Raw genomic sequence first — 9,663 nt, forward strand, 5'->3', positions numbered from 1 at the left:
TGACATCTGACAACATGAAGGGCAGTGAGAACCCGTCAGCACTTCCTACGTATAAACTTTAAACTCTGCCTAATTCATTGATACATTACACACCACATTACAGAACAGGAATTTTTTTCTTCTTGCAACTAGCTTGGTGAATTTTTGAAAGCACTAAATTAACAAGTCTTTGCATTCATAAGCCTCCATTGCTGCCGAATAGAAAGGCAGAAATAATTTCCCAGATTGCAACAAAGATCTGTCTGCTAGTAAGACCCATTCAGAACCTGTTCATTGCACCAGTACACATGGCCAAATGTGCCAGGGCATGGTAGAGAACAATGGTCCCTTCAAAACCACTCAGTCCAACAGCAATAGTTAACTAAAGCCAACTGCTACATGTAACTAGTGAGTTCCTCTGCACAAGTGGCTTTGGTAAGCACCCTCCGATGAATTGTCTAGTTTTAATCCTCGCAGTAGCCCTGAAAGACTGTTACTGTTATCTTCATATTATGGGTAAAGACAGCCAGAGTACTCACTCAAACTAAGGAAGTCTCTTTGGCCTTATGAAGCAGTTTAGTTTTCTCCATAGTGAAGCATAGTTCTTGAAACCTGCCAACACTTTGAACAGTTTTGTTTGATTCATGCCATCAAGGAGTTGATGTTTATATGCTACTGAAAACCACTTCCAAAGCATCTTATTCATACTTACAAAACATATACCCTATGAAAACAGCTCAGGTTTCTGTATAAGGCTTGACCTATAAGTAACATCTGTAAGAGGAAGCCAGATAGACACCTCTAGAAAGAAATAGTAAATTAAAGCCACTGTTCATTCCCATATAAAAATGCAGGAAAAGATTGAACCTAGTAAAGGAATACTGTTTGAGAACCCTTAGAAATGGCATTGGGCATTAGCCAACATTCTATTTGCTTCATATTTGCTAGTTTTGTGTTGCTGAGTGGTCGGGAGCAGAGGGTTTTAATTTACCACCCCATACTATCTCTTTGGCTGTGTCTAAAGTTCGAGAGCATGCCGAGGCTATGAGGGGCCTGGTTTGTTGCTTTTAGGGAGTAGAGCATGTCATAGGTGGGTCACAAAACATTCAAGGTCACTGGTCCATCCTAACCTGCCCAATGTCAGCATTGCCTTTGTGTGTCTCCTCTCCAGAACTTCATGTAGCAGCCTAACACTGGGGCCAACTTGCCTTTACTCTATTTTCTATGATAACACATGTGAAGAAACTGTGACAAATCCATTGGTCCTAAGATTTTTATTGTTGGAGTCTTGTGGATTCTCTATGAATAATTTCTATTGGATTGTATTGTGTAGAGTTAATACTCCCTAGGGACATGTTAATAAAACTACAAATGCATAGTGTAATATAGAATAGCAAAAAAATTTTGTGAACAATTTATATAGAAGAGTAAGTTGTTTTTTAAGTGTTAGGCACATTTCTTTTAGGAACTTAAAATGTTATAAGAGTTTTTTAAACATTGAATATTTTTAATTATGAGAGACATTTGTTACTAGAGCCACTTATTTCAGGTGTTCTAATTGGAGTATTGATTTTATTACCTCATATACCTCTAGAATGCCACATGTTCTGTTGGGAATAAAATTGCACAATAAATGTCAAGTCTGTTAAGTGTTTTGATTTTCTCTTTTTGCATCTTTGCCTAATGCATTATAGAAGCTTTTTTTAAAAAAATAAGGTACTTTAGCATTCCAGAAGCTGAGGCTTTTCTGCCCATCTCTGAAATGCAAGGAAAATACCACATGCTTATAAAAACCCAGATACTACTCTGACATATCAGAGAAGTGAGCAGTAATCTTCAACAGTTCATTTGGGCTCATGACTGGAAGAAGTCAGGAAGTGATGACTGGGAGTGACTGGATTTCCATCCGGTATTTTGTATGCTCATACATTGAACTGGTACTTCTCTCTCCTCATACCATCCCTTCATGAAGCAAAACCATGGCAGCTGCCCTTCAAGACCTTGAAAAATACATAGTGATGGTTTCTGGTATTTGACAGTGCTCTGGGTACAAAGCAAAAAAGCTTGGCTAAGTATGGTAGCATGGGTGTGGCTCCCCAATCTTACTGCATATAATATGTATCTGATGTGATTGTGAAACACTACAATTGAGTAAATTTTTGTTTCATAAGCCAGACTAAGTAAAAGTTAGAACAAGACAGTTTCATCTTAGGGGAAACAAAACAGTGTTTTATTTTTGCTCTAGAGATTAGTCAATGGTTTTGATGAAAAGCAATAGTTTAGTCCTGGCAGTTTTAGACTTAAAGTTATTGTAAACCACGGAGAGGATTATATTAAATAGCTTAAGTCATTGAGCATTCCATAGCATGGTACACACAAGGTAAAGTGAGCAAGGTTGCAGGATACACACAGTAGTATAGTATAGAGATCAGTTCTACCTTTATAGTCTAGCAATAAATAATCCAAAACCAAAAACACACTCATAAGAAAAAACATTCAGAAGGATTAAATTTAACAAAATGTTTTTAAAAAAGTAATCACTGGAGCCAAGCACTGGTGACTCATGTATGTAATCCTCGCTATTCAAGAGGCTGAGATCTGAGGCTCATGATTCGAAGCCAGCCTGGGCAGGAAAGTCTGAGACTTTTATCTCCATTTAACTACCAAATTCTGGAAGTGAAGCTGTGCAAGTGGTAGAGCACTAGCCTTGAGTAAAAGCAGCCCAGGGACAGCGCTCAAGCTCCCAAGACTGGCACTAAAAAACAAAAAAATCCACTGGGAAAAATTTTGAAGCATCTAATGGAAAGATAGCCCATGGTGATGGAGTAGAAGACTTGATATTATTAAAGCAGTATTCAGTCTCCAGATTCAGTAGAATCAGCCACTATCTAGCTGGCTTTGCAGAAATTAGGAAGCTCAAAGCCAACAAAAATAAGCCCTTATATTTATGTCCAATTGTTTTTATGTTTTAGCGGTACTGGGGTCAGAACCCAGGGCTTCATGCTTACTAGGCAAGCATTCTAATGCTTTTGCTCAGGCAGGCTTGCACTTAGATCCTCCTACCTCTGCCCACCTATCTCCACATGCCAAGTAGCCTGCATAAGAGGACTGTGCCACAATGCCTCATTAAGTTTTTGACAGGGTGCCCAGATAGTTCAGTGGGTCAATAATAGACTTTGTAGCCAATCAAGCTGGGACAATAGGACCACATGCAAAATAGAACTCAAAATGGGTCACAGGCTTAAAAGTTCTAGAGCTAAAACTATAAGACTTGGAGGAAGACAAGTAAATCAGGATCTTAGTGGTTTCATTAATGATACCAGAATACTTAACATTCTTTTTTTTTTTTTTTTTTTGGTCTGTTCGTGGGGCCTGAACTCTGGGCCTGAGTGCTGTCCCTCAGCTCTTCAGCTCAAGGCTAGCGCTCTACCACTTGAGCCACAGCGTCACTTCCGGCTTTTTTCTTTTTGCTTATGTGGTGCTGAGGAATCGAACTCAGGGCCTCAGGCATGTAAGGCAAGCGCTCTACCACTGAGCCAACTTCCCAGCCCCATACTTAACATTCTTAATGTTGGATTTCAACCAAGTGAAAAACGGGGATACTATGACAAAATTCACAGAAGAAAATAGTCGTAAGTCATATATGATGAGCGTCAGTTTGGTGGTACAGGCCTATGATCCCAGCTACTCAAGGGACACAGGCAAGTGGATCACAAGTTTAAGACCAGCTTGAGCTGCACTGTAAGAACTTGTCCCAAGAGAAAAAGAAAAGCCAGAATATAGAGAACTTGAACAATTCAGCAGTAAAGAAAAGTGGCCCAATTAAAAATAGACAAATGAATATATATATATATATATACATATATATGGATATATATGGATCTATCTAATACCTGAAGATAGACAAATTAAGCAAGTAACATGAAAAGATGATCAATGCCATTCATCATAATGGAAATACAATCACTTCATTAGGATGGTTAAACCCCGGCTGGTAGGAAAGTAGTCATATTAGGAAACAGATTTTCACCTCCTTAAAATGTTTTATCAAGGCCAAGGAATGTAGCTCAGTGCTTTCGTACCATTCACAGGCCTTGGACTTAATTCCAGGACAGAAAAAGTTTGTCATAGAGCCCAGCAATTTGATTCATGGTGGTATACCCTAGAAAATTAAAAACACATGTTGTATACACAGGAATCTGTACACATGTTAATAGCATTCATAATCACCAAAAAGAATCCAAAAGACCAATTGATGAATGTACAAGACAATATAGCCATGTTATGAATACTTAGTTGTAAAAAGGCATCAAGTGCTGGGTGCTGGTGGCTCATGTGTGTAATCCTAGCTACTTGAGGCTGAGAGCTGAGGATTGCAGTTCAAAACCAGCCTGGAACAGAAAGTCTTTGAGACTCTTTATCTCCAATTAGCCACCAGAAAACTGGAAGTGGAGCTGTAGCTCAAAGTGGTAGAGCTAAGCCTAGGCCCCTGAGTTCAAGCCCTAGGACCACAAAAAAAAGGGGGGAGTGGCATGGAGTTCTTCACAGGATAAGATGAATAGACCTTAAAATTGTGGTAAGTGAAAGATGCTAGACACAAAAGGCCATCTGGAGATAATTCATGTGCAGATGATTCAATTTGTATGAAATACCCAGAATAGTCAAAATACTAATTTGGTGGATTGTTAAGAGATGCCATACAATATACCATTTATACAATTAAGGAACCATATGTATATATACATATATATATCAATTTTGTATATATACATATATATCAATTTTGTATATATACATATCAATTCCTTTTAAACTGGTAGCCAATGGCTGAGTAGCTACTATTTGGAGGGAAATTACAAGAAGCGATTAATTATGAAGATTATTAATTATGAAGAAGATCCCAAGGTGTTTTCCCAAATGAAACTGTCTTCAAAAGTCTGAAACAATCATAAAAGTGACAGAAAATAAGTGTCCCTAAGGCTGGCTATGTCATACCAAGAGGTAACTTTGTCTCAGCTGTGGTATGTGACAGTTCAAAGCTTTCATTAATGATTCATTGTGCTGCCAAGTCTGGTAGAGTCACTACTTTTCTCCTTTCTCTTCTCCCATTCGTCCTGACAGCTGCTGGTGAGACCTCACAGACAGTCCTTAGTGGCATGCCTCAAGTTTCAACCAGAGGCTGTCAGGAAACACCCAATTCGAAGAGTTTGAGAGACGCTTGGTGTGACAGTGTGGGCAGGGTCCAGGCAGCCAGAAGAGGCAACATAGAGGGTTGGTGACTCTGGAACTAGAGAAATGTGATCTCCACTTGAGGACCACAGCTAGACTGCAGACTGCAGGGGAGGAGCCAGAACACACCCCAGAACAGGAGAGCCCACCCACATTCACAGGGAGCTTGCAGCAAGGGGAAAGGGATGAGCCCATAGTTCAAAGGTGCCTTTGCTTCTGCATCATTGAAATCAGGAGAGCTGTCGGGCACTGGTGGCTCACGCTTGTAATCCTAGCTACTCAGGAGGCTGAGATCTAAGGATCAAGATTCAAAGCCAGCCTGGACAGGAAAGTCTGTGAGACTCCAATTAATCACCAGAAAACTGGAAGTGGTGCTCTGGCTCAAAGTGATAGAGCAATGAAGGGACAGCATCCAGGCCCAAAGTTCAAGCCTCTTAATTCCTAATCCTACTAATCATTGGGTTAAGTGTTTTACTATTATTCTTTCATTGAATCTTGTCAGTGAACATGTAAAATAAGCATTGATATCATCCCCAGTCCACAGGTGAGGAAACAAGATGCACAATGCATTTACCATGCAGATCCAGGACTCAAACTCATACAACTCACATTCACCTGCTTTGCAAACTGGTTTTTTTGTTTGGTTGTTTGTCAGTCATGGGGCCTGAACTCTGGGCTTGGGCATTGTCCCTAAGGTCTCCAGCTCAAGGCTAGCACTCACTTGAGCCACAGCGCCACTTCCAGCTTTTTCTGCTTATGTGGTGCTGAGGAATTGAACCCAGGGCCTCAGTCATGCAAAGCAAACACTCTACCACTGAGCCACCTTCCCAGCCCCTGCAAACTAGTTTTTGAAACTAGTATCATTAAGAGTTCAAGACAGGGCTGGGAAGGTGGCTCCGTGGTAGAGCGCTTGCCTTGCATGCTCAAGGCCCTGGGTTCGATTCCTCAGCACCACATAAGCAAAAAGAAAAAAGCCGGAAGTGGCACTGTGGCTCAAGTGGTAGAGCGCTAGCCTTGAGCTGAAGAGCTGAGGGACAGCGCCCAGGCCCAGAGTTCAGGCCCCATAACTGGACCCCCCCCCCAAAAAAAAAAAAAAGAGTTCAAGACAGAAAAAATAATTGCAATATTAGGCTGATAACAGGTTGTTTTTTAATTCTCCCCAGCTCTGGCTGAGCAAAATAAACTGCATCTTTCAGTGTGGACTGAAATGACTTGCAACTCCAGGGCCTTTGGCAGTTTGTTCTGACTGATCTCAAAGCCCAATAGAGACAGTCTATGTCTGTGCCAAAAGCCCAAGGTAATCACTGGTCCCAAGTGAAGGAAAAACACTTGCATTTGTCTATTATAAATGTAAGTAAACCTGGCACTGGCGGCTCATGCTCGTAATCCTAGTTACGCAGGAGGTTGAGATCCGAGGATCATAGTTTGAAGCTAGTCTGGACAAGAAACTCCTATTTCCAAACAACTACCCAAAAAGCCAAAAGTGGAGCTATGGCTCAAGCAGTAAAGTTGCTGGTCTTGAGTAAAACAAGGTTTGGAACAGCACCCAGACCCTGAGTTCAATCTCCAGGACCAATGCGCATGCGCATGCACACACACACACACACACACACACACACACACACACACAATATATATATATATATATATATATATATATATATATATATATATATATATAAAACACACAGATAAGGGAAACCATGGGACCTATATTTTTTTATGTCTGGCTTATTTCATTTAATATGATTTTTTCCAAACCTTTCCATTTCTTAACAAATGGAAGCATAAAATTCCATTGTGTGTATATATATATAATATATATACTACATTTTCTTGATCTATTCACCATGGTTTCCTCTATTTGCAATAATTAGTATATGACTAGGATAATCTTATCAGATGAGCAGAAAAGTTCAAAATCTATATATATATGACCATATAAGATAATGATAAGCGAAATGAACCCCAAGATCCATATGGAAACAAGGTCTTCCTTTGTTGTTGTTTTTAATGTACTATGCATTTTTTTTTGTTTCTTTGGTATGTTGTCTCCCTGTGGTATATTTCCTGTTGTCACTGTATTTGATCTTGGTACCCTGCATCTCATATATACATTTATCTAATTTGGGGAGGGGAAGGGGAATAACAAAATGCTTAAACAAGGACACAGGATGACCCATTGCAACAATGAAACTCACAAGACACTATGTTGGAAATTAACTTTACAACTTCCAGGTGGGGAGGGGTGAGGGAGGTGGGGCAGGGAAGGGTTAGTAGGAGAAAAACAAAGGAGGGGGTAACAAAGTTGGACAAGAAATGTACTCATCTTACTGTAACTGCTCTGTACAACATCTTTACAATAATTTTTTTAATACATACAGAGCCAGTCACCACTGGCTTATGCTTGCTTGTAATCTTACTCAGGAGGCAGAACTCTAGATCTCAGTTCAAGGCCATGCCAGGGATAGAGATTCCATCTCCAAGATAACCAGCAAAAAGCAAGGTTGTACTATTCCAAGTAAATACTTGGAAGCCGAGGGGGGGGGGGCAAGGGGGGGACATGTCGTTTAAATAAGGATACAAGTGGACCCCATTGCAACAATGAGAAGTACAAGTTGTCATGTCCAAAACGAACTTTACAACTTTGGGGGGGCGAGGAAGGGATGGGAAGGGTAAACAAAGGAGGAGGCTACAATGCTTGATAAGAAATGTACTATCTTGCCCATGTAACTGTAACCCCTCTGTACAGTATTTTCACAATAAAAAATTAAAAAAAAAACATGGAAGCATGTCTACGCTGGGGTTTGAACTCAGGGTTTCACACTTACTAGGCTGACATTTTACCACTGAATCACTCCTTCAGCTCTGGCTTTTGCTGGTTATTTTTTGTTTTTGTTTTTTGTTTTTTATGTGGTGCTGAGGAATCGAACCCAGGGCCTCAGGCATGCAAGGCAAGCGCTCTACCACTGAGCCACCTTCCCAGCCCCTGCTGGTTATTTCTGAGACAAGCTTTTGTTTCCTGCTCAGGCACACAGTCTATTTTAGTCTTCTTGTCATTGCTGGGACAATAGGTGCCACCCACAGAGTCCAACTTCCCTCCATTGAGGTGGAGTCAATGAGCAAGTTTTTGTCTGGTCTGGCCTTGAATTACAATCCTTCCAATTGCAACCTCCCCCATAACTAGGATTATAATGTGAGTCACCGGTGTCTAGCTCCAGGAAACGTTTTTTTAGGACACTTCAGTGCTTCGCACCCTTCCCATTTTGATAACCAGACAAGCTTGCTAGTTGATATTGCAAGCAGGCACGTACTGCAGCCTCAGCCACCACCGTCACACCCTGCATGCACGTTCCTGCCCTCTGCCCCCTCCCCTCTCCACTAATCAGGAAAGCAAACAGAATTGTTTGAGTGACTTTACTCTGTGCAGTGCAGTGGTGTCTGTTCTGTGAACAGCTGTCTCTACTGCCTAACCGTGAAAATACTTAGGGAGAATACTGAAAATCTGGCCATTTAAAGTTGTTTCTAAAAATAAATATTTTTACAAATAAGTAACCACACAACAATCCAATTGCTTTTGCTTTATTTTTGAGGTTGGGTCTCCATGTAGCCCAGGCTGGCCTTGAGCAAAGGCTCCTCCTCGCCTCTGAAACAACTGCATGGCCAATTCTGATAGCTTTTCTATTTTAGATATTAAGTTAATTGACTTTATAGTCCCCCGATTTCTATCACCCAGAGAAAGATGGGAGATGGGGCTGCCATTGCTCCAGCTGCAGCTGCTTGTTGGATTCAGACTCATGGCTTCCATTTGGAGGAAATGAAAACTTGCTCCTATAGGTTCAAGCCCTGGCAAAATAGGAAGTGAATCTTGCCTCCGGGCCTGGCTTCTCCCACCAATAGCTCTGGATGACTGCAGAGGCTTAGCACGTCCCTTACAGACAGAGGTCCACATTGGCTACAACTTCTCTTCCAGCTTGGAAAAAAAGTGCACATGCACCAATTTTAAATCGGGCCTCCTGAAGAGTGGATAGGATTTTCCCCCTGAAGATGACATTATAATGAAAAGCTCTTAGTAAAAGTTCATTCTTAGAAATCATTCTTTTAGTTGTGTGACTCGGTAGGTGAATGGGTGAAAACTGGGTGACACATCCACAAGTGGAATATTAATACTGAATGAAATGACCGATGAAGCCATGAAAAGCCATGGAAAAAACTTCAAGCAGAAACTGCAGAAACCATGCAACTCCAATAACACAACATTCTGGAAGAGGTCAACCCATGGGGCCAAGAGACGAGTCCGTGATTGCTGGGAGCTGGGGCGCACGTGCGAGGGTGAGCTATCTCTTCTGTTGCTCCAGATAGGCGCTTGTTTCCGTCATGCAGTTCTGTTTCCCCCATTGCACTCATGACAATATGCTATATTTGTATGTTTTTTTTTGGACAGAGGCAGTGTTG

Source organism: Dipodomys merriami, unplaced genomic scaffold, assembly GCF_024711535.1.
Source record: "Dipodomys merriami isolate MVZ:Mamm:240054 unplaced genomic scaffold, mDipMer1.0.p SCAF_9, whole genome shotgun sequence".
NCBI classification, from domain to species: domain Eukaryota; kingdom Metazoa; phylum Chordata; class Mammalia; order Rodentia; family Heteromyidae; genus Dipodomys; species Dipodomys merriami.